The following is a 26889-nucleotide window of genomic DNA, read 5'->3' on the forward strand; positions in this document are numbered from 1 at the left end:
CCGAACCCGTAGTCGCGCGGATCCGCAGGACCGACCGTTGGATCGTTGGCACGGTAGATCGGTATCGTGGCCGGTTCGCTGCGTGCCGGAAAATCGATCACCGTTAGGAGTTAGGACGTAGCCGCGGCATTTCGAAGCGCGGACACGACACGACCGCTTCGAATGCTTGCTGTTGCTCGCGCGGACGCGTGCAGGATCAGCGCGCCGCTCACCAGATCCCGCCGTTCGTACGTGAGAGAGGATAACGATAACGGGAGTGCAACGCCTGGGAAAACGATCCCCGCGTTCGTTCGTCTTCCGTGAGATGTGGAACCCGCTCCGGCGCTCGACTCCGCGCTCGGCTCCGCTCGGCCCCCGCCGCCGCCGCCGTCGCCGCCGCCGCCGAGACCCGGCGACGCGCGACGCTGTAATACAATGTTATTTATTTACCGCGGCGCAGAGTGGCGCGGAGAGGCACAGGGAGGCGCGGAGAGGCGCAGGGAGGCGCGGAGCGGCGCAGGGAAGCGCTGAGTGTCGCGGAGCGGCGCAGGGAAGCGCTGAGTGTCGCGGAGAGGCGCAAGGAAGCGCGGCGTGGCGCAGGGAGGCGCGGAGCGTCGTAGAGCGGCGCGGGGAGGCGCAGGGAGGCGCGGAGGGGCGAGAGAGTTACCGGCGGACCGATTAAACGATCCTCGGGGCTTCAGGGGCGCCGCGGGCGTACTCTCCTCGCGATGACGAGCATCCATGCAGCTAATAGCGGCGCGCACAGCTCCGAGGACGAGCCGACTGAGCGGAGCGGAGCAGAGCAGAGCGGAGAGGCCGTGCACCGTTTTTACACGGTTCGTGAACGGAAGCCTGATATTCCTATTAATTTGTCTCTATTGAGCAATCTCGAGAGCACCATTATTCCGGCGATTCCGCCGATTTAGTTTCCCATCAGCTCGCGATTACACTGTTCAACACGAGTTTTTCCTTTCTGCAATATCCGACGGGCGATTCTTGCTGAGCGTCGCTTGCCAAACGCGATTGCGCGAACGAAACTTTTGCATCGGCGTCTGCCATCGAAAAATACGAATTTTTGCGAAGCAAAATATAGTACATATATATAATTATTTTTATATAAACTGTATAAATTGTTTTTACGTTTAGAAATATTACGAAATTGTTATATATATACAATAATTTAATACAACAATTATTATATATATAATTTTATATATATATATATATAATAATTTTCTAATATTTCGAAATGTAAAAATAATTTACATAATTTACATATACTAATATTTATATATTTATATCGGTATAATAGAGTACAAGTAATTATATTAAAATATTATATTATATTAATTATGATATATAATTATTAATTAATTCTCTCTATTATATAATTCGCTCTATTATACCGATATAAGTATATGTATAAATGTTTGTATATATAAATTATTTTTACATTTAGAAATATTAAAAAATTAAGTACTGATAAATAAATACAAATAACGTTGAAATTGAAGGTCTCTCGTTCGGGGTTGAACAAAACCAGCGCGTCGTAAACTCGACGAAAATGTGCCGGACGGTGACACTGTAAGCGGTTGAAAACGCGAGAAGAAAGAACCGTGATTGAACGATGACCCGGCGAAGTTGCTGTTGCGAGTCTGTTATACGGGATTATTGGAAGTTGGCGCGCGATGTCTAGAATTCAAGGAAGATCCCACACGCGAGGCTGGGTCGCGATCATTACGGGATCATTGCGGAAGAAGCCAAGACAGCGAACTTCAATGCGAGGATCCCATCAGGAGAGGCACTTGCGACCATTAAAAGATTATTAGAAGCAGCCGACGAACGAAATTCAATGGGAACGTCCCGTGAGAAGGTGCAGCGGTCGGCGACTATCAAACGATTATTAAAGGCAAACTTAGGGCAGTCGGATCGGAAAGTTCAAGGTGACATTCATAAAACGCGGCAGGAATGATTAGACTGCGGACCCCCCGCCCCCCCTCCCCCACGGGCGAATGCTCTCGAGATATAAATACTTTTGTGGCGGGGCCATCTCCGGCGATTGCCAACAGATGGCTATCATTCCCGCAAGAGACTGATCCGTCACCCGTGTATTAGATGTGATTGTATTACGATGTAATAAACTACGAATTACAATGTGATTGAATCACTTTGTAACTTAATTCGATGAAGATTTGAATTACGAATTACAATGTAATCGAATTACAATGTAACTAAATTACAAATGTAATTGAATTACAATGTAACTGAATTACGAATTTCAATGTAATCGAATTACAATGTAAATGAATTACGAATGTAATCGAATTACAATGTAACTGAATTCCGAATTACAATGTAACTGAATTACGAATTGCAATGTAATCGAATTACAATGTAACTAAATTACAAATGTAATTGAATTACAATGTAACTGAATTACGAATTTCAATGTAATCGAATTACAATGTAACTGAATTACGAATGTAATCGAATTACAATGTAACTGAATTCCGAATTACAATGTAATCGAATTACAATGTTACTGAATTACGAATTGCAATGTAATTGAATTACAATGGAACTGCATTACAAATTACAACGTAATCGAATTACGTCGTAATTTAATTTAACGGCTACCTGAATTACGATTTACAACGTAATCGAGTTACGTCGTAATTTAATTTAACGGCTACCCGAATTACGAATTACATTGTAATCATAATTCCCCGAGTAATTCGATCGTGATCCCGCGGTACTCTCGGCTGAAAGGCGGCGCTCGCGCGCCACTTTTCACAGTGTCACTGGGTTACTGGATAATTTTCCAAGCGAGTAAGCGCCGCGCCGCGTGAGAGCGAGCCGCAGCCGAGTGCATTTACGGGCAAGGAGCTCTCGATTCGCTCGAACGTGGCTCGAGCCTAGCCACGATAGCCTCGTAAACTATTCCGCCAGCATAAAAAATCGAATGGAACATTAGCAACGCGCCCGCGGAGATACGGGCAACGCGCGCGTCACGCGCGGTTAATTGCGAGCGCGCGGAACGCTCGGCCGAGCCGCGCCGCCCCAAACGTTGTCTTCTTTCGATGATCGTGTACTATTATTCGCATTCTGACGTTCCGTTCAATGGGCTCTTGTCTCGCGTAACTTGAGCACCGTGCCGGCGAACTGCGCCAGCACGATCCCACACGGTTTCTCAGAAAATTCAACGCCATCTAGCAAACCTTACACGAAACTTCTCAGCCACCTTTCTCCGTCGAATTCTGGATTCTGGCGCTTTTGCTTTTGTTCCATTACGGAACACGGTCTCTTTGGTTATCCTGCGTAGGAATCCTTTTCTATAAATTCACTTTCGATAAATTCAATCGAATGCTTTCATTACAGGGTTATGTCAAGGTTATGTTCACTTTCGATAAATCCAATCGAATGCTTTCATTACAGCGTTATGTCAAGGTTATGTTCACTTTCGATAAATTCAATCAAATGCTTTCATTACAGGGTTATGTCAAGGTTATGTTCGGAAAATGTCTCGCAATCCGGAAACGGGGAATTTCTCAGGTCATTCGAAGTAACTTTTTTCTTTACGAAAATGTTCTCCGAAGCATCGTTTACGAGTAATTAACGAAAACACAGTAACCAATGAGAAGCGAGCACATCTGGCGCGGTCGAATCTCGGTTCCGCTGACTGACTCGGCCGCCTCGCGCGCTCGAAGTCCAGTTCCGCTTATTGGCTCGCGCCGGCCTATCTCGCCTGCCATTGGTCAGTGTTTTTCCTTAATAACTCGTAAACAAAATCGCGGATTGAATTTGCGCAAAGGAAAAAGTTACCTTAAATATCCTCAGGAACCCTCCCTTTCCGAATTACGAGACATTTTTGGGATACCTTGTATATGGCAATTTAGTACGAACAAATTAAACGGCGCGAGATTTAGAAGTGACAGTGAAAAATGGACGCCCTTTCGATGTTGTTCGCATTTCACAAACACGGTATTCGATCGGAAAGAATGTCGTCGGAACGAACGGGAACGTAAGCATGGAGCGAGCGTGTTAACTCGATCCGCGAACGACGAAATGTCAGATTTCTTTCCGGCCGAGGGCAGCGGCGGGCCGCCATCTGCAGCGGCGCGGGTTAACCACCGGGTTCGCATAGATCGCGGGGATCTCGTTTAATTGAATGATATACATGCTAGAAAGCTTGTCGTACATTCCGCGAACTGTTGCGAGCGTTTCCACGCGGCACGTAACACCGGCTCGGTATTTATTCTGCGAGCAGATTATGGTACACCCTTGTTCTGTTTAACACGTTCCCGTGCCCGGTCGGGCTGGTAGATTTAAAAACCGATAAACAGATAAATTATATCGGCCGCTCGCGGTACGTACGCTCGGTACGATCGACTTTTACCAACAGTATCGTGCCAATGGCATCCGGTAATAATTGATCCATCATCGAACCCCATAATTTCGACGGCAATTTGACTGACATCGCAAATTTTAACAACCAATGCGAAAATTTTAAACAGAGACACACTCGACGATCGAACGCGGAAATTTCCCAGTTTTAACCTAACAACGCGTGGCTCTCACTCTGCTTACTTTTTCCTTGTCGTCGATCAGTCTTCGCCTGGAGAATTGAATAGTTTTTCTTCCTTTATGAAACGCGGTTTTAAACAAACTCTATTAATATTTCGACCGACGCGTAAGTGATAGAATCGATTAAAATTTAACCATTTAACTGTGGTGCCTTCTTTTCAGAGGCGCACCTTGACATAACCTTTTCCTTAGCGAAAATGTGACTCGCGGCTTGCGTAAGAGTTACTAACGAAACACACTGACCAATGACAGGCGAGATCGACTGACGCGAACCAATCAGCGGGCCTGGGCTTCGACCGCGCGAGACGGCCGAGCCAATGAGCGGGACTGGGCTTCGTGCGCTGGTTGGCTGAGCCGCCTCGCGGCAGCCGAGCTCTCGCCTCTAATTGGTTACTGTTTTTTCGTTAATAACTCGTAAACGATGCCTCGGAGAACATTTCTGTAAAGGAAAAAGTTACTTCGAATGACCTCGGGAATCTGTTGCTGTTAAAATATCGCATCAAAAAGACAGTTTTATTTTATAAAATTAACAATCTTATTATTGATATTTACTTATTCGGTTAACATTAACATATGCTGCATACATAATAAACGAAAAACGCAGGAAAAAGCAAATGCTTGTAAAAGGTAACGATAGATAATTGAACACAGCTAACTGGTTAATTTCTAAAAATTAATTCTTACGCTATACAACATCATAATTTCTTAATTTTATTAAGGGACGTCGAAGAAGTAATTCGACCAAGAGAACAACAAATTCGACCGGAGCCCCACGCAAAGGACGATCGTGTTTACTTCTCGCTTTCGCGGCGGAAAGTGCGAGCTCCAATTTGCCTTTAAAGGTTCCGTGGAATCCGAGGCAGGGGAAAGGACGTTCGACGGCAGCGCTCGCTCGCAAGGATTCCCTCCACGGATTCGCGAGAGCCGGCCGCGTTTTTGCGGGAAATAACACGGATTTGCTGGAACGGCAGCGAAACTCCTCTGAATAATTCATGACCGAGACCCGGGGGTGTGACGAAAGAAGCGGACGGGCGTAAATGATTTCCAGCCACTAAACCGCGGATTCCAAGAGCGCCGGCGAGCAGCATCAATAAAATAACGAATAACGCGTTCCATTCCCGAGTTCCGAGTTCCGAGTCCCGGGCGCGTTGCAGCCTTGCTGCAAGGCGTTCGGCGTCGACCTTCGACGAATGAATTCCAGCGATGCAATTTCGAAACCGAAGCCCTGTACCTACCCTGTACCTATATACCTATGATATATATTATATACAGGGTGTCCCACAATTATTTTAACAGCCGAAAATGAGGGGTAGCTGAGGTCATTTGAAGTAACTTTTTCCTTTGCGAAAATGCAATCCGCGGCTTTGTTTACGAGTTATTAACGAAAAACACTGGCCAATGAGAGGTGACGGTGCGAGAGAGAGAGTCCGCGAGAGAGTACGCAGCACGAGGCTTTGACAGATGGTCGGGACGGACTCGAGCCACGTTCGAAGTATTGAACAAATCACGAAGCGAGAACTTTCCGGATTTTTTTTTTACTACGTGACAGTGATATTTTGAAGAAAAACGCTGTTCACCTTTACTTTAGAATGTCTGAAGAATATTTACTAATTTTTCGGACCCGAAATAATAAGTAATTTAACCGTGACGGCCGTTTTAATTTTCTAGTGTGCATGACACCTCGTGTGTAACATGTGAAATTTTTAAGCAAGGTGTACAGTGAAGGTTAACAAAGTACGTAAATGATATTTTACGTAAATGATATTTTAATTTAAATAATTCCGTGTCCGAACACAGTTCGACGAATGATTCGCAAAGCTAATTTAATAAATAATAATCGTGTTAAAGGACGGAAGGGATATGTTTGTTAGAGAAATATGAAGAATATTATCAACAAGAAACTCACCCATTTAGTTGTAAAATCCACTTCATGCACGGAAATGTGTGCAGGAGGATAGTGCATTGACCTCGTACAATGTATGATGAACTGCACAGCTGATCTGTATCCGACGGCGACGAACAGAAGGATATCTCCAGGCAGGCAATTTCAACGTTTACTTTCACTGCATTATCACTAAACACTGATCACTTATCAATAATATTTATGGACCAACTTTCCTGGGTTAATATGTATGGCCCTGAAAAGAGCCGATTGTTTTATGCGACGCGTTCGAAGTTCATATCGTTAAGAAAACATACCGCGTTGACGGGATGAACTGCGGAAGACTAGCACGATGGCTGACAATATTCGCGTTCGATGGGAAACAGTTGAAATTCGCTCGTAGGAGAACGAAACACAGTCGGCCATCGTGCCAGTCTTCTGCAGTTCATCTCGACAACGCGGTACATACGTGTCGTTAACAGTGAGAACTTCGAACGCGTCGCATAAAAAAATCGGCTCTTTTCAGAGCTATACATATTAACCCAGGAAAGTTGGTCCATAAATATTATTGATAAGTGATCAGTGTTTAGTAATAATGCAGTGAAAGTAAACGTTGAAATTGCCTGCCCGGAGACATCCTTCTGTTCGTCGCCGTCGGATACATGAAGTGGATTTTACAACTAAATGGGTGAGTTTCTTATTGATAATATTCTTCATATTTCTCTAACAAACATATCCCTTACGTCCTTTAACACGATTATTATTTATTAAATTAGCTTTGCGAATCATTCGTTGAACTATGTTCGGACACGGAATTATTTAAATAAAATACCATTAACGTAAAATATCATTTACGTACTTTGTTAATCTTCACTGTACACCTTGCTTAAAAATTTCATATGTTACACACGAGGTGTCATGCACACTAGAAAATTAAAACGGCCGTCACGGTTAAATTACTTATTATTTCGGGTCCGAAAAATTAGTAAATATTCTTCAGACATTCTAAAGTAAAGGTGAACAGCGTTTTTCTTCAAAATATCACTGTCACGTAGTAAAAAAAAAATCCGGAAAGTTCTCGCTTCGTGATTTGTTCAATACTTCGAACGTGGCTCGAGTCCGTCCCGACCATCTGTCAAAGCCTCGTGCTGCGTACTCTCTCGCGGACTCTCTCTCTCGCACCGTCACCTCTCATTGGCCAGTGTTTTTCGTTAATAACTCGTAAACAAAGCCGCGGATTGCATTTTCGCAAAGGAAAAAGTTACTTCAAATGACCTCAGCTACCCCTCATTTTCGGCTGTTAAAATAATTGTGGGACACCCTGTATACTTTTTCAATAATGCAATCATGATACAATCTTCTAATGGTGTAACTATGGATATACTTATTTTAATAGTGTAACTATGGTTATACTTTTTTAATAGTCTAACTGTGGATATACTTTTTTAATAGTATAACTATGATATACTTATTTAATAGTATAATATGACACAATATTTTATCAGTACAATTACAATATTCTTTATAAATACAGGTTCTTTTAATTAGAAAATTATTATAGTATTATAGTATAACTATACAACTTATAGTAATATATATTGATATTTCTAACAGTTCTTTTAACAATGTAATAATGTCACTTCTCTTAAGTAGTTGCAAATATTTGCAGTCATTCGATTTTTGTCAGTCGAATCGCGGTTCCAAAAGCGAACATCCGATGGGTCAGAAACGAGTGCCGGTAGCCAGAAATCGATTCCTAGAAGGTCCGTTGAACGGCCACGGGGGGATTGAATTTCCAAAGGGGAGATAGCGCGGCGCGAATCAATTTCTAAGAGGACAAAGGGAGGCCAGAAATCAATCTGCCGATTGCGCCAGCGGTAAGAAAGATTTTCATTTCATTGGACGGCAGCATTGGCCTAGGCTGCCTGGGCCCGGTTCACGGTCCCGTCGACGCATCGTGAACAACGTCGCGATACTTATCGATCCGGCGGCGGCTGGCGGCGGCCGGACGAGGCGCGAGCGGCCCGTTACGGCCGGATATTACGCTCTCAAAGACGCCCGCGGCATCGATTAACCGATTAGAATATCGATTAATATCGGCGCCGCGACGTTATCACCGGCCCATCGACCGCACCTGGGCCCCTGCTATGGGAGGCCGGGGCCCATGCGAGGGCCCCGCGGACGCGGCCGGTATCGAACAACACGGTAGGAGGAAGTGGAACGCTATTATTGTATGCTAAACAATATGCCATATACGAAAAAGCAATTCACCCGCGGCGCTCCGGGAAAATAACCGAGCGCAACAACGCTTTTTCCTACGGCGCGCCGCGGATGGCTTGCGCGGCCTCGCATCATCCGAAGCGATCGATGATTTAACGTGCTCGTGAAAGGTCGGACGACGATGCTTCCACGGATTTTAGCATTATTTCTTATTTATTTCAATGAGGGCCCTTTGTTACAGGAGATGAGATAAAAAGAAAAAAAATGGGATATAATTTTATAATTTTATACTTATTTTATAATTTCATAATATTATAATTTTATAAATTCAAAATTTTATAATTTTATATTTTCATAATTTTATAATTTTATACTTATTTTATAATTTGATAACATTATAATTTTATAAATTCAAAATTTTATAATGTTATTATATATTCCCATAAACATATCCTTAAAAAATTACATAATCGAAAAAACAGTCCGCAATTGTTCGCATTATTATCCAAATAATTCTGCACTATCTGTCCAAATAATTTAAACGAACAAAGAATCATCCAAACAATGTATTCGCACAAGCACAAAGAACAATTTAAACTTACAACGAATAATGTTCATTCACGAACACATATTCGGCTGAAAAGAATAATCACGAATTACACAATATTACGGTTTAGGCAATCTCATACAGTAAGAGAATATCCTGCTGGGATTAAAGAAACCGGAAACCATTTGAAAAGTCCATAACCGCTGAGGCCGCGTGAGGTGATAAATGGAACACTTCCTGTCCAGCCTCGAGAAATAAAATCGTTTTTATTCGAGGCCCGTCGGTGTAAACGTCCGGCGACTAGACGGCCGATCTCGTGCATCTGTGACATCGAACCCGTGAAATACGAAGCATCGCAAATATTAAAACCAATTAAGAACGCCGCGAACTTTTTTCCGTTACCGCGGCCAGCATCCGCGGTATGCTGAACGACGCTCGTAAACGTGGATACGTCTACGCCGGAACAACCATAGTTTACACCTGCGTTCGGATAAACTCGAAGAGACTCTCAGCGGGCAGCACACTTCGAGGTTAATCGCGAAAATAATATCCACGTATCGGCGGTACGCGTTCCGCGAGTGTTACAAGCGGAATTGAATTTTTACGGTGCCGCGAGACTCGTCGACTTTTTACCGTTCTCGTGGCGCCTGGCTGCGTTAGCCTAATATGTTTAGTATAATTGCGTACGCGGAGCCGCGAGTGCCGGGGCAATTTCCATGGATCACAGCGAACGCAGAAAGCGAACCGGTTAACTTCGAACCGGGGGAGCCTCGTCGTGGAAGCGCCACGCGGCGCCGTGGTTAAATAGAGACGCGTCCCGTGTTATGTAAACAGAGTTCGCATGATATGTGAATTTCCGAAGAAAACGGCGAGAGAGCAGGATTTTTTCAATATCCGTTCGTTTCCGAGGTGATATTAAGAATAATAATAACTTCATTTACCGAGACAGGATTTACTCTTCTCTTGCTTGAATTGAACAAAGTCCATTCCGTGATAAAGTTACGAAATGCATTTTCATGAATATCTTGGAATGTCCGGCTGTAACACAAGTCGTTCCGCGTCTTTGTTCACGAGTGATCAACGAAGAACACTGTGACCAATGACAGGCGAGCACGCCGCGAGGCGGCCGAGCCAATCAGCGGCACTGGCGCCCGTGCGCTTCGAGCGCTCGTTGGCTGGGCGCGCTCGCTCGGCGCTCGGCGACTAGCGGCGCCCAGCGGAACCGAACGTCGATCGTTGATTGGCTCGGCCGCCAGCCGAGCTCGCTTCTCATTGGTCGGCGTTTTTCGTTGATAACTCCGTAACGCTGCCTCGGAGAACAATTCTGTAAAGGAAAAAGTTACTTCAAATGACCTCGGGAATCCCTCGTTTCGCAGAGGTAACATAATTTTCAACTAAAAGATAGTTGTTCAGAACGACAATCTTGACAAGATATTTCGAGAAATTTAAGCTTCCTATTCGAATAGAAAATCCTTCTGTGAAATCTTATAAATTCCGACGAACCGAATATTTCTCGGAGAAATTACCGCGCCCCTCGGGAGATCGGTGAAAAAAGCGAGCGGCTCGGGCGGTCGCGGAGCAAATAGACATAGGCAGATGAGAATTATCACGGAATGGGCGGAACCGGGGGAACGGCGGCGGTTCAAACTGTCGGAACTCGGAACGGAGTTCCGAGCGTTCGTTTTCTTGCAAAACGGGTCCGGGAGGGGGGGTCCGCCAGTGCTCGGCCCGTCCGCTTGTGTTACGCTATACCGATCCGGGGGCCCGCAAAAACTTGTCTCGAATTCATTGGGGAAGTTTTCTTCGCTGCGTCCCGCGTTTTACGACTGTGTGTACACAGGCCTATTCGCTACTCGGCCGCAACGCTGCGTAAATTAATCATCAAAGGAAGAATGATGTTAGCCCACGGGATCTTTGCGCGCTTACGACGGTTTCTATTCCGTTCGACGATTACGGAACAGTTTATGAAAGAACCGTCTGCCGTTTCTCGGCATTTTCGACCGAAATTGAAGCATCGCTAATTTTTGACCGACGAATTGTCCGTCTTCGAACAGCCGTAACTCCGTTAAAAGCTATCGTAAAATTATGAAGTATATCTTAAATTAAAGCTTGAAATCTCTACTTTACGACACCGTATCCTCATTTTCAATATCATGCATTCCTACGACTGTATCATCAATGTGAGCGCGTGTCCGCGACAACGACGAAGCGTAGAGTTTAGCGTCATTTGGGGACTTGGACAAATTTTTTTCGAGCATGCCGTTTATACTATCGTAAAGAACAAACCTTCCCCTTTAATTTGAGGGCCGAATCAAGCGGCTGCGATTTTTTCTCGCAAAGTTACAGCGCTTTGAGTGCTCGACGAGCCGTTGGCAATGGAATATTCGTGATCGAGATCTTGCTGTCAGACTTTTCGAAATATTAAATATCCTCTAAAAAGTGGGTTTTTTCAAACGTCGCTGGTTTGCTCCCGTCAGGCTCGTAAGCAAGGCTCACGATCTGTGACCCGGGCGAAGCGTGTTAATCCGCGCGGCTGCGAAAGAAATCGCGCGCGCGGTGCAAGGGGTTAAGTAAAAGCGCAGGCAGCGAAACACGGCCTAGAAACGCCGCGGCAAAACGCGACCCCGTTCGCCGTGAACGCGCGCGCCCGCTCGCCTCGGATTGGCCCGAATGATCGGCGGAACGACGGCTCTCTCGATTCACGGGAAACCCGGCGAAATGCACCAAGTTCGCGACCTTTGGCGAGATATACCGCGGCACGGTGTGGGACGAAGGGCGTGCCGACGCGGGATCAATGATTTATCTCCACGGTGAAGGTCACTCGCTCGTGGAAAATACCAGATGATAAGATTAAGAGTGCCCGGGAGATCTATGGGTCTCCAACGAGCCCGCGCTACTCTATACCTCGCTAGACTTTTCTCGGCACTCGAAGGTCTCGGCGATCGGAGATTCGAGACTTTCACGGCTTGGGAATTCCATCGAACAGTATGTATGTATATATATATATATAATATAATACGATCTCTACAAGCATTTCGATACGAGTTGTCTCGATCGATAATACACCATTTCGCACGATTGTCTTCCCAGATGGTGATTGTCTGTCTACCAGAGAAATTCTGCATAGTGTTCTTTGTTCGATTTGTTTGAAGAAGAACGAAGTCGACGACTGCTACGTTCAAGGGAGAGAGAGAGGAGGGGGAAGAGGGAGAGAGAAAGGTATGAGAGAGGAGAGAGAGAGAAAAGTGGGAAAAAGAGCAAGAGAAGAGAGAGAGGAGACAGGAGAGGAGAGAGAGAGAAAGGAGAGAGTGACGAGGGAGAGAAAGGAGAGAGAGAGAAAGGAGAGAGAGGAGAGAGTGACGAGAGAGAGAGGAGAGAGGAAGGTGAGAGAGAGGAGAGAGAGAGGAGAGAGTGACGAGAGAGAGAGAGGAGAGAGTAAGGTGAGAGAGAGGAGAGGAGAGAAATGAGAGACGAGAGAGGGGGGCGAGAGGGGAGAGAGGAGAGAGAGAGAGGAGAGGAGAGAGATGAGACAAAGAAAAAGGAGAGAGATAAGAGAGAGAGAGAGAGAAATCAAGAGAGAAAATTTGAGAGAGAGGGAGAGAGAGAGAAATCGAGAGAGAGGGAGAGAGAGAGAAAAATTGAGAGAGAAGTCGAGAGAGAGAATTCGAGGGAGAAAACTGAGAAAGAGAGAGAGAGAGAGAGAGAGAGAGAAATCGAGAGAGAAAAATTGAGAGAGAGAGGAGAGAGAGAGTGGTGAGTAAGGGGGGGAGAGGAGAAAGAGTGGAGAGAAAAAAGAGCGAGGAGAAAGAGAGAATGGAGAGAGAGAAGAGAGAGACCCAGCTGTCGACGCTCCGTCGCCTCCAGTCTCTAAAAGTATCGTTAAAAGTTCGCGCATCAAAGGGTTAAAGCTATCGACAACCTGACGAGGCTTTGAGAGCCGAAGAGAGGAGGCTGGAAGGAGGTAGCTGCAGGACGATCTACAAGAGGAAATCAATTGCCAGTCGATAACTCGAGCGAATAGGGACTGACGGGAGAATTCCTGGCGAATGAGGATTGATGAGCGAGGTTCCTAGGGAATAGGGATTGATGAGAGAGTTCGCATGGAATAGGGATTGATGAGCGTTCCGCGTTCGCTACGGAGGGATCTAGAACGATCTTCGGGCATTGGTTCGAGAACTAAGACGTTCCTTGTCCCGCACGAATTTCTTCGTACACGTACCCGAACGACGCGTTGCAGCACGCGCTACAGAAATTATGAAACGGTCCGACGATTCTCACAGATAATTCATACACCGAAGTTCTTTGAATCGCTGATTACGAATCCTAAAGTCAGATTAATGTTCATCTTAACCGTTCGTTAATAAAACAAATATCTTCGTTAATAAAATAATGACGTTTTGAATTTTGTATTAATATTTCCATGTATTGTTGCACAATATAACAGAATGAAATAACAAACATTGTCATTAATAAAATAACGAAGTTGAATTTTTTATTAATATATCCATATATTGTTGCACAAGATAGCGGAGTTAAATAACAAACATTGACTTTTAATAAAATAATAAAGTGTTGAAATTTGTATTAATAGTTCCATGTATTATTGTACGATACAACAGAATTAAATAAGAAACGTTGTCATTAATAGAATAACGAAGTGTTGAATTTCATATTAATATTCCTGTGTATTATTGTGATTGCGATATCATTCGATAGAATTGTAATCTAATATCTAAGCAACACGTTTAATACAAAAAAATATATTCCATATGTATATTTCCAAATATATATAATCATATAATATTAATTAAATAATTAATTATATAATAATATTATATATATATATATATATATATATATATATATATATATATTATATATAAATTTTCCATACATATTTCCAATATCTTGTACTTTGAACCGTTATGTCGCAACTCACGCGGACTCAACGTTTGTTACTTTGAAAAAAAAAGTCCCGTTCCCTTCTATTTTGTCCGCGGATCGGGTCGTTTTTGCCCGCCGTGCGCCGGCAGCGGCTCGCTTTTTCAATTAGAATCGAAAGGGAAACGCGGAGCAGAGAGCAGCCTAGCCAGCCGGCCAGAGAGCCAGCCGCGCGTCGATCGAATATCGAACGCGTTCTCAGAGACCGATCGAGCCGGCGGTACGCGATGGCGGAACGATCTATCCGTCTCGTTAGGCGTTTTAACCTTTCAAATTAAGAGGGGGCGACAGACAGAGCCAGGCGGCCGGGCGCAATCGTATCCGGCGATCATTAATTCCCGTGATCGGTATCGATCGGCTTCAATAGAGAAATTTTCATATCGTAATTATCATCGTTAGATTACCAGGCCGCCGATCCGCACTGCTCCGATCCCGCTCCGCCGCGCCGGCGAACGCCAATTTAAATCGAACAACGCGCGCACTGTCTGCTACTAAATGATGTATTAACCGTTTGGACTACTTTCACCCGCGCGCGCCGGCTCGCTCTCTGCCCGTGATTTACGACTCTTGCGTAACCGACGTTTTTTCCCTCCCCCCGCATCCTGATCGTTCCCCTCGTTTTGACACACGCCGGCCGAAGCATCGCCAGAGGTCGTCCCACGACAACCCGAAAACGTTCCGTGGAAATTCGCGACGGACGCTTCGTCTTCGAACTAGCGTTGTTTCGTGACCGTAACGTATACAGAATGCGGTCGGATCTCCGGGTAAAAATATTTCCACCGAGAGATACAAATACGCGCTAATATTATTTCTGTCGACTGTGTTACATAAGCTTCGTTTTAAATAGTAATTTATTACCGTAAAATGCTGACCGAAGAAAACAGGTTATGTTAACCTTGACGCGGAGTAATCGGAACGTCCGAAGAGTATTCGGCTCGCGGTAACGAATACATAAACTCAATTCGTGCCTTCGGAGATCCAAAATTCCGAGAAAAATAAATATTCAAGTTACGTCAAGGTTATGTCAGAGTATTTGGCTCGCGATAACGAATACATAACCTCAATTCGTGCCTTCGGAGATCCAAAATTCCGAGAGAAATAAATATTCAAGTTAAAAAATAACTTTATTATTCTTATATATTATAGAATATAATTTATACTATTATTTATTATAGAATTAATTATAGAATAAATTATTATTATTACTTATTATTGTTATTATTATTATAACAATTATAGAATAACTTTACATTATTATATATTATATTATATTAAAGTTATTAATAAATAATAAAGACTATTCTACCTTCTCTGTCAAAGTTCGCCTATTCTTACATAACCTATCTTTATTTCGGCCACACTGTAGATATATTTACGTTCTAAACGTACGTATGAACGACCTAATAGATCACCGGAGATTCGATGGCGCAGGATGACGCAGATTGGGTAATATCGTCGAAGCGGTGACCGCGGCGGCGGAGGAGGAGGAGGAGGGGGAGAGACGACGGGCGAGGCGGGTTTGATTTGCGGATGGAAGGTCTCTCGGGCTGGCCATGCCGGCCGAACCTGACAAACCTAGGTCTTCGACCCTACGGGCGCCACGGAGAAGAGTACACGGGGTTCTTCTCTCTCGGGCTGCGCGCAGCGCGCAGCCGAGAGGCGGCTATGGCGTGCAGCCACTTTGCCACGACACAGCCATAAACATCTCTGAATGGAGACCACCCACCAGCCTGCACACTTCTCGGAACTGCACTCGCGCATTTCACAAGAACACCAAAGGCGCTCACCGGCCCGAGCACTCCGCTTCCACTTTTGCGTGGCTCTCCGCCATTCGTACTCGAAAAACCTCTCGCCCGGTCGTTCCGTCGGTGAATAGCGCGCCGAGAAACCTCGCGGTTATCGATTTTTCCCTTCTCCGCGCCCTCTGTATCGGCCGTCCCGGCGCGGCGCGGCGCGGCCCGAGACCGTGTACCGATTCCCGCGCAAAACCTTCGCGATCCACACGGTGTAACGAGTACTGTAAATTCTCGGCCAATTGTCCGTCGGCTTGTAAACAAAAATAGACGATTTCGGAAGAGGTGGGATACCATTGTTCGAGCGATACGTTTTTATTGCTGTTGACGATCGACGACTCTAAAAACAAAAGCCGCGAGCCTCGAATATATTTTTTTTAACCTTGACATAATCGTATCGCCTCTTTCCAAATCGTCCATCTTTGTTTACAAGCCGTTTTTTAATGTATTTAAGCATAAATGAATGACGAAGAAAACAACAGAATTGTTGAAATATATTGACGAGTAATATAACAATTGAGAAATATATATATTTTTTAATATATTAAGACACAAATGAATAATAAGTAAAGCGACATAATTGATGAAATATATATATATATATATTAACGAGTAATATAATAATGGAAAGATATGTTAATTTACTTACATTCATTTACTTATTTACTTATATTTTACCTATATTTATTTAATATCATATTTAGTACATATTTAGCACGAGTGATTACAGGGTTAATATTAAAGTTTATAAGGCCCAACGAAGGCGGTCGATTTTTGTCAAATTTTTACAAAAAATCGCGCGAGAAAAATTGACGAATCCTCGTAGAAAGTAAAACTTCGAGCGATCATTGTATCGAAATATTTATCGAAACTCGCGTAACGAAAGTGCGAAGTGCCGAGTCTGCGGCGCAGTAGAAGAAGGAAGCGCGGAGAAAAACTGGGCAAGGTGAAAGAAAGAACGCGAGGGTGCCGAGGCGGGATGGAAGAGGAACGCGAAAGAAACCAGGGAACTGCAAACACCGGCGTAGCTTGATTTCGCGGCTTGCTCGTAAAACGCGGCAGACCTCGCACCGAGGCTGTGCGCAGGTGCGCTGGATTTCGGGCCGGGGAGGGTAGGTGCGTTCCCGCGGATTTTCTACGCGCTGCTCGGAGTCCATGAAAAAGCGGCCGACGAGCATTTCAGTTCGCCTGGTCGTCGTCCATCGTCTATCGAAATGGCTCGGCGCGCGAGCGAGCCTTCGACGAAGACGAGAGAGCGAGAAGAAGAGACACTCCGATCGTAAAGCAGCCTTGCCAGCCTCGTGGACTCGTCGACTCGTTGGACCCGAGTGTTACGAACGTTACGATCCACGATGGTGTTACCGAGAACTGGTCCACAGTCGGCAAAAACGGCCAACTTCGTGTTAATTCGATTCCAGAATGTCAACGTAATAATTTCACCGCAAATACTTTGCCATTCTTCGTTAAATTATATATTTTATAAGCGTCGTATTTAAGCAAAATATCAAGCAAATCGAACGTATACAGTGATAGCGTAATTGTAGTAACTTACTGTTGCTGTTTATTCCTTGTAATAAAATGTTTATTCGGACTAAATGATCACGGCGCAGCGTGTACTCGCGTATTAGAAATGGTGATATAATATAATATAAAGCAATTAACCTGAGGAAACAAGATACATAAAAGTCTGCGAAACAAAATGAGAACTGCGCGTTGCTCTACGACGCGGGCGAAACTGAAAAACACTCGACGGTTGGAAACTCGTAGCGTAGCAACGGTCCCTTCGACCGTTCGACCGCGGCGCCGCCGGACACCCGAAATCAAAACAAACGCTTCACGCGCTCGCACTCGCGCGTCCATGCAGCATCGTTGACCTCCGACGGTTACACGCTTTTCAAAGAGATCGCAGCAGCAGGCTGGTTAACCTCTTAGCTGTGGACGGCGCATGTACGCATCGCAAGGTAATGGCAATTTTACATCTTACAACAGAAATACTTCTCCTACGAATATAGGTTAAAATACTTGTCAAACGTGTTCATAAATTTCGCGCATTCTAAAACAATTCTAGAACAACTTGCCGAAAGAAATTGCACCCAGTGTGATCGATAAAAAAATACGTACAATATTGATCTTAAAAATAGATAGTTATTTGGTCAAGTGGTTGAAGAAAGAATTTAATTTATATTCGTCTTAAGCAGTATAATAATCACGCGTCATAACGGATAAACGAAAATTATCTCGAAAAATATATCAAGGTTAACATAAATTTTCAATATCGACAATATTGTTCGTGCGATATTCTCTATAATTTTCCTTTATCCTAGAATATTTAAGTTTATATTCATTCAAGTTTTATATTCTCCAGTACATAAGTTTAATTTAAAAAAAAAAGAAAAGTGTCATCTTTGTGGCATGAATTTCTGTTAAAAATTGCGTCAAAATGTTCACGCGAACCAGTCGGTCTAACCTCTCGATAATATTCGTGACCTTGGAATAGATTTAATTAACGGACGAATACATTCGATATTGTAAAGCTCCGGAGAGTTGTAAATCTGTTCGAAGAAACAATCGTTGAAAATACGATGGGGGAAATTGACTTTCGGCCACGGATCGCTGCGGATCGCTGGGACCGTTGCGGGACCGGTAACGAAATGAACGGATAGGGCCAGGAAGCGATCGTCGGCGAGCGCGTGCAACAATTAATCGGCGGAAAAATCGGTGGCGTGGGCAGGAGGTAACGAAGGGAGACCGCGTCACGATCCTCGTATTTATCACGCGGACGGCCGGCAAATAAATAATAAATTCACGGGGCCGCTCTCGCCGGGGACACATTGTACAACATTGTAGATTACGGTCCGTCCGGCTCCGCGAATTTATAATCCTGCAACGCTGAAATTGCGCGCGTTCGCTAGAGCTCTCGGTCTCTTACTCGCGTTGCCTCAGTTACTCGCGTTGCCTCGGCTCGCCTCGTCTCGCTTCGTCTCTCCGCGCTTCGGCTCGTCTCGCCTCGTCTCGCGACGGTTCGCCTCGTCTCTCCGCGCTTCGGCTCGCCTCGCCTCGCCTCGCCTCGCGAGTTCCGTTACGAATGAATCCACGGCTGGCAAGGGATATATACGCGCACCTTAACCGCCTAACCGGCCGGTGCTAACCGGACCTGCAGGATTCGCGGGCCTCTCTCGGGCACCGGCCATCGCATAATACACATGACGCTCGTATATCTCGTGTTACGCAATCCTCGTCCGGCTAGATTACACCGTTTCGCGGGCCCGCGGAGTTTATACGCGTCTAATCGCGCCGCGCGACGAACATAGATCCTCGCCGTGGAAAAACCGGGGTGGGGGGAGGGACACTCCAGGCGAATTGATGGGCCAGCCGCGCGAGCAGGGACGCGCCGACGTACCCACGGGGCCCCACGCGATTTTCCCCGGTTGAGAGAGAGAGAGAGAGACTCTCCTCCTCCCACGGTGATCCCATCGGGGACCGGTCGCGAAACTTTAACGCTTCGGACGCATAAATTTCTGCTAATTGTTGGCTTAGCGAACGGCGTACAGTTTTTGCGAACAATACGAAGATTCATTAGCACGACGAAAGAGAGAGAGAGAGAGAGAAAGAGAGAGAAAGGGAGTTCGCTAAAAAGCTGAATTATAAATAAACTAAAGGCGCAGTAATTTATTCTCTTATTTTATTTATGTCTTAATAACAAAAAATTGAATATGTCTTACTCGAGAAATGTAATGTAAATTATACCTGAAAATAAACTAACGGCAGAGTAATTGATTATCGTACGCTCTCCAAAACCAGTCGAGTCAAAGAAACCATGTTCGACGAAGATCCGTTTACTATTGTTCGAGATCGATAGTCGCGAAGGCGTTTAAAAATCAGCCGCGCGTTTTCAAGATCGTGCAATCGATTTTCCATGGTGCCCGCTCGACGGAGACGGCCCTACTCGATAGCGTATCTCCTCTAGGTTCCGCGCTGGCCAGTCCGCCGCGACTGCGAACGTCCCTCGACGCGCGCGCGCGCAGGACTCCGCTAAAACCGGAGACCCGTAATCCGAGATTCGGTGCCCCTCGCACGCGTTCTAATCGCGTCGCAGGCCGGCCGCGAGCATCGTCGATCCTGCGCGCAGGACAAAATCCGGGTCCGGGTGAATCGATGAACCCTTGGAGAGCCATTGGAGAGTCGCTTGTTTTTGATAATAGAGAAAAAAGTGCCGGACAAAAGTTGCTTGATTCCAAGGGACGCATAATGTAATGTCAATAATTTTTTTATAGGTGAAGACGTAGAGGACGTGTGGAGGTCAAGCTTGTTTTTTTTAATGGGATGACCGAATTGTTTAGTCACTCTCGAATAGAACCTTTCAAGACGAATACAATGATATACATATATTACTACATATATACATATTATTATATTATATTGTACATATTATTATTTATATATATAAATACGTATATAATAATATAGATAATAATATGTATATAGTAATATATATATATAACAATATGTATATAGTAATATATCTGTATAATAATATGTACATATATACATAAATTATAAAATATAGTATAATTATATACATAAAAAATTAAAAATTATACAAAATTATAAATTATAGTATATTTTATAGAAACTAAAATATTTTATATTTTATATTCCACATAGTATAATTATACTAAAATCTACTATAATTTATAATCTTTTAAAACAATGTTCAATAAGAACATGGAAACAATAAACAAGTACAATGACCAATAAATGAAGAATATAGAAACAATAAACAATATCGAATAATAATATCGAATACAACAACCCTGTATTTGTTAAATAAACCATCTGGTTCAAAGGATCGACAAATAAATAAATAACGTTTTGATTTTGACTCGCGACGTTTTTTCTCGTGGCCCACAGAATGGCCAATGAAACGTGTTCCGGCAGGGGAGTCCCCGGTCCGGCATGGGACGGTCTCTGCCAAGCGGATCTGCTCGAGGAAATCTTCTCCGCGTCCGTACGAGCGAAAACAAGCGGACGCATCCGCATTGCGGACCACGTTCCACCGCGTTCCCCGTCGATCCCGAAGACGGATGCGTAGCGTGGCGTACGCTTCGTCCAGGCAAGTGTAATAAAGCCCCGGCAAGGCGGCCGAGGCGGCCGAGGCAGAACAGGCGACCGAGGCAGAGGAGGCATCCGAGGAGGAAAACAGCGAGGGCAGCCGAGGCAGAACAGGCGACCGAGGCAGAACAGGCGGCCGAGGTAGAAGAGGTGGCCGAGGCAGAAAAGGCAACCGAGGCAGAGGAGGCATCCGAGGAGGAAAACAGCGAGGGCAGCCGAGGCAGAACAGGCGACCGAGGCAGAAGAGGCGACAGAGGCAGAAGAGGTGACCGAGGCAGAAGAGGTGGCCAAGGCAGAACGGGCGACCGAGGCAGAACAGGCAACCGAGGCAGAGGAAGTGGCCGAGGCAGAGGAGGCATCCGAGGAGGAAAACAGTGAGGGCAGCCGAGGCAGAACAGGCGACCGAGGCAGAGGAGGTGGCCGAGGCAGAACAGGTGGCCGAGGTAAAAGAGGTGGCCGAGGCAGAAAAGGCAACCGAGGCAGAGGAGGCAGCCGAGGCAGAACAGGCGACCGAGGCAGAAGAGGTGGCCGAGGCAGAACAGGCGACCGAGGCAGAAGAGGTGGCCGAGGCAGAACAGGCGACAGAGGCAGAGGAACAGGCGACCGAGGCAGAGGAACAGGCAGCCGAGGCAGAGGAGGCATCCGAGGAAGAAAACAGCGAGGGCAGCCGAGGCAGAAAAGGCCCAAGAGCCGTGGCACACAGAGAAACGTTTTCTCTGTAGGCGCGCGAGCGGGCCAAAGGAGGAGCTGCGCAAGCCCGCGTCGAACACGCTCCGGCCGGGAGAGTAATGCGCGCCAGTGCATAGTAGTAATAATAAAGTGGTAGTGGTTGGCACGTCACGGTCCAACAGGCCGATCAACCGTCCGTGCGCCGAGCCGGCTACTGGTCTCCGCCCACGCAGAAATCTGCACGAACGTGCACACACGTGCGCGCGCGTACACGTACAGGCCCTACACGGCCCCGGAGGCCGCGAATCTCTCCGCGCTGCTTCGCCGCGCCGTGCCACGGCGAAACCCGGCCCGGGGAGAACGTCCGTGAACCGTTTCTCGAACGAGCTGCCAGGGACCTTTGGAAATTGATTCCCGGGACGCGTGTGGGAATCCCGGAGAGTACCGCCTCCGGGAATCGCCGGCCAAACGAAACTCGACGCAAAGCGACACCTTCGTGCGGACGGGGAGAGAAACTCCCGGGCGTCGGTCTTCGCGCGGAACGCGTTTTCTCAAATTGCCGGCCGTGGGAAACCCGCGACTCTCGTCGGAGCGCGCTTTTTAAATTGGTCGCGAAAAGAGTCGACCGAAAGTGATTGTTTAGAAGAGGACTCCTATCCCCCCCCCCCTCTTCCCTGAGGACGTTGAGAAATTGTTGGAGTTCGCATTTAGCTTTCTCTTCTTTTTTTATTAAGACTGGACATACCGTGGTATAATAATAATTTAACCGTGGTATAAAAATGACCAACAAAAATTTTCATAATTTTTACTACCTCGTAAGAATTTAAATTTTTTTTGCTTTATAATTTTTGTGATATAATTTTACTTTATTTTGTTACTTACATGGTTATATTCGATACGGACAAATGATGTTCAATTTGATTGAATGTTTATATATATACGTATACACACATATATATATATATTTATATATATTTTTATTTATACATATACATGTATATCTTTATTATATATATATATCTTTCTTTACACATATTATATTATTATTTATTATTATATATATTGTTTATAATTTGTTCTGTTCTCATTATTCTATCCTAACAAAAATCCAAGAATATATACTAATAATATAAAATGAAAAAGTAAGGCTTAAATATGCAATCTTATATATATAATCATTATAGGTATTTCCCCCTCTCTTTATCTAGCCCTAAACAAAAGTGCCCCATTCATGGTAATCCACTCCAACTAATAATATAAAACTCGCCTTATTACAATAACGCGCAAACATCGAAATTATGCACGGCGTTGTAAGTGGAGAGAGAGAGAGAGAGAGAGAGAGAGAGAGAGAGAGAGAGACGGAGAGAGGGGGCAGAATCGATCGGTTCAAGGTGGAATCGATTTGCAGAAAAGCTAAGGTTCGCGGAGATTGATTTCTGAGGAGGCGATGCGGCGGAGGCACAGGCTCGAATACCGGACCGAGGACACGACGCCGGCAAATAAGTATAGGGGATTCTCGCCGTGCCGTTAATAGCGTACCACGGAATCTGTTATTGAGTTTTCCGAGGTTCGCGAAGCACCGGGCCCCGGTTCATTCGGTTTACAATTTTCTATCCGGCGTTCAATCCCCGTATTCGGCTTCTATTTACTTTGGGCTCCTCTACGGTTTAGCTCCCATCGTTCAATCCCCCGGCGCTGGCAATTCTTGAGACGGTGCCTGGCCACTCGACACGGCTTCCTATTTACCCAGCGATCTTCGCGGCTGATTTCCTGGCTAGTTTCCACTACGGGGATTCCGATCTTCTTGTTTTAATCCTCTCGCGGGCTCTGCACTTCGTTACCCACGCGCACACTCGACTCTGGTTACTTCGATCACTCATTTCCCACGTACCCCTTGACCTTGGCGGTTAAGCGAAAAATTCGCTGGTTCATTGTGAAACGCGGCGGCATCGGGCCGTAGGTTCGAAACGAGGTGTTCGTTTACGATTATATTACGGAACGTATTACGATATGTTAATATGTAACATGTAATATGTAATATGTAATAATGTGTAATATGTAATAATATGTAACATGTAATAATGTATAATATGTAATATTATGTAATACGTAATATGTAATTCTGTAATATATAATATGTAATTTTGTAATATGTAATATGTAATTCTGTAATATGTAATTCTGTAATATGTAATTCTGTAATATGTAATATGTAATTCTGTAATATGTAATATGTAATTCTGTAATATGTAATATGTAATATGTAATTCTGTAATATGTAATTCTGTAATATGTAATATGTAATTCTGTAATATGTAATATGTAATATGTAATTCTGTAATATGTAATATGTAATATGTTATTCTCTAATATGTAATATGTAATTCTGTAATATGTAATATGTAATATGTTATTCTCTAATATGTAATATGTAATTCTGTAATATGTAATATATAATATGTAATTCTGTAATATGTAATATATAATATGTAATTCTGTAATTCTGTAATATGTAATTCTATAATATGTAATATGTAACATGTAACATGTAATTCTGTAATATGTAATATGTAACATGTAACATGTAATTCTGTAATATGTAATTCTGTAATATGTAACATGTAACATGTAATTCTGTAATATGTAACACGTAACATGTAATTCTGTAATATGTAATAATCTTATATATTATGTAATTTATAAGATTCGTTAAAAAAGAAACAATTTTACCCGACTAGGCTCTTCCTGCAAAAACGATCGGTTATTTATTGTTCGATCTTGGCGAAGCGAACCAATGGCGATGATCCGCGATGATCAGGGATCGCCGCGAAGAGGCCAATTACGTTCGAGCTGGAACCATGTCGGACAATTTCGCCGGAAACGTCGCACTACATGGTGAGCTCGCCATTGGCGCGACATGATCGTGGGACGTTGCTCGATCCCGGTCGGACGGACGGCGTCCATAGGCGTGTCTTGTGGGCCCGCGCAACCGTAATTGACGATAATAGGCGAATCGAATTCCGTCGATGTTTTATTCAATCATTGCCAAGATTTCCGAGAAGATCCATCGATCGGGGAAAATTACGAGGAATTCCGCCTTTCGGAATATTCCGTGGCCAGCGTCTTTCGTTCATCCTGGTGTTTGCGCGATGTCTAGCCACTTTTGTTTTTTCTTTTCACCGCAATTTTTCTCCGGGAAAACGATCCGATCTTTCCTCGTGCGAAACCGTTTCGCATTCTTTAACATATTCACTGCCAAGGTTGTATTCAAGAAAGCTGTTCTAGACACCGACATTTCTCTTTTTTTTAAATAAATAAGTGGTAATAAGTAAAAAATTATAGTAGGTAAAAATTAATAATAAGTAGAAAATAATAGCAAGATAATAAGTGGACAATAATAATAAATAAAAAATAATAATAAGTAGAAGATAATAATAAGTGCAAAATAATAATAAATAAAAGATAATAATAAGTGCGCAATAATAATAAATAAAAAATAATAAATGCACAGTAATAAGAAAAAAAAATTGAATATAATAATAAGAGCAAAATAGTAATAAATAAAAGATAATAATATGTAAAAGATAGTAATAACTAAACGATGATAATAAGTAAGAAATAATAATAATAAGAAAATAACAATAAGTAGAAAATAACTCGTCGTGGTGGGCGTATTGTATTTTTGTTTCGAGTCGAAAACTAAAAAGGCGATTGCTTCGTAATTTCGCGTGGTTCTTGATTCTCGAATCGTTAAGTATTTTTAAGAAGTTCAAAGTACGTTCGCAAGGAGAAAAAAGATCGAAGTTATAAAATAACTGTTATTATATATAATTATATATTATTATAATAATATTATATATTATATTAATATTAATATTATATATAATATATAATATAATTAATATTAATATTATATATAATATATAATACAATTAATATTAATATTATATATAATATATAATACAATTAATATTAATATTATATATAATATATAATACAATTAATATTAATATTATATATAATATATAATACAATTAATATTAATATTATATATAATATATAACGTGTGAAACGAGAAAGAAAAAAAAAGGTTCGAAGATAAAAGTCGAAACAGGTGTCAGAACACGTGTAGCTGCCGAACGGAACGATCTGTTAATGACACACGCGGCGGCGCTGATTGAGCGTTTCGGCAAGATGAAAATACGAGCTCGAGGACGAACGATAAAGTAGAAAGTCATTCGACCGACGCTACGACGCGCCCCCTCCTCTCGCCCCACTACTTCGGAAACCGCACCGATTACGCCACTGCCGTCGATGGCATAACGGCCGACCATGCACCGGGATTTCTACTTGTTTTTCTTCTCTTATTTGCCACGGCACCGCCGACATGTTGCCGATTACTCGTGTCGTCCCGCATGCACTGGTAATTACCGGGCATCGCTTTAATATTAACAATCCCGAGAACGAAAGCACGGTTCTAAGAAAATTATGCCGGATCTCGGTACAGCCTTTGCAAAAACTATATTTAACCGTCGAAAAATAATGTAGACCGTATAAACGTTTGCTGGATACATAGAAAAATTGGCCAACTTCGAGCGACTATAACTCCGCGAGAAATGATCGTAAAACGATGAAATTCTATTCAAATGAAAGCTTGAAGTCTCTACTGTCGGATGGTATTTGTCGTTTTTATGTTTAATGCACCGTTGTTATTGCAACCCTTTAAATGCGGCGGCATGTTCGTCGCATTGAAAATCGTCAACTTCGACGAAATGCACGGACTTCGACAAATTTTTTTCCGAGATGCCGTTTGCACTCGAACGAAGTTCGATTCTTTCGCTTTAATTTGCAAAAAGTGGAACGCGGCTGCGATTTTTCTTCGCGGAGTTATCGTCGGTCAAAGTTGGCGAATTTCTGTCGGAGATTTGTCTAGGTCGTAATTTCCGACAGAAATTCGGCAACTTTGACCGACGATAACTCCGCGATGAAAAATCGCAGCCACGTTCCACTTTTTTTAAATTAAAGGCGAAGGTTGAAACTTCGTTCAAGTGCAAACGGCATCTCGGAAAAAAATTTTGCGAAGTCCGTGCATTTCGTCAAAGTTGACGATTTTTAATGCGACGAACATGCCGCCGCATTTGAAGGGTTACACTGGCGAGGGT

The 26889-nt window shown here is 43.8% G+C and overlaps 1 protein-coding gene and 1 long non-coding RNA gene across 3 annotated transcripts in view; one reads left to right on the forward strand and one right to left on the reverse strand.

The window, feature by feature from the left end:
- The window catches only part of LOC143261142 (uncharacterized), a 35470-nt gene extending 29608 nt beyond the window's left edge, over positions 1 to 5862 (forward strand). Inside the window, exon 3 of one of the 2 annotated variants that reach the window (XR_013035364.1) lies at positions 5283 to 5862. This is a non-coding gene — a long non-coding RNA (uncharacterized LOC143261142). Of the gene's footprint in view, positions 1 to 1493; positions 2139 to 5282 lie in introns of those variants that run through there. The other variant, XR_013035363.1, reaches the window with a different exon arrangement.
- The window catches only part of sano (CABIT domain-containing protein serrano), a 141502-nt gene that overhangs the window by 31071 nt on the left and 83542 nt on the right, over positions 1 to 26889 (reverse strand). The window lies entirely within an intron of this gene.

This window comes from Megalopta genalis, unplaced genomic scaffold (assembly GCF_051020955.1).
Source record: "Megalopta genalis isolate 19385.01 unplaced genomic scaffold, iyMegGena1_principal scaffold0037, whole genome shotgun sequence".
In the NCBI taxonomy this organism is placed as follows: Eukaryota; Metazoa; Arthropoda; class Insecta; order Hymenoptera; family Halictidae; genus Megalopta; species Megalopta genalis.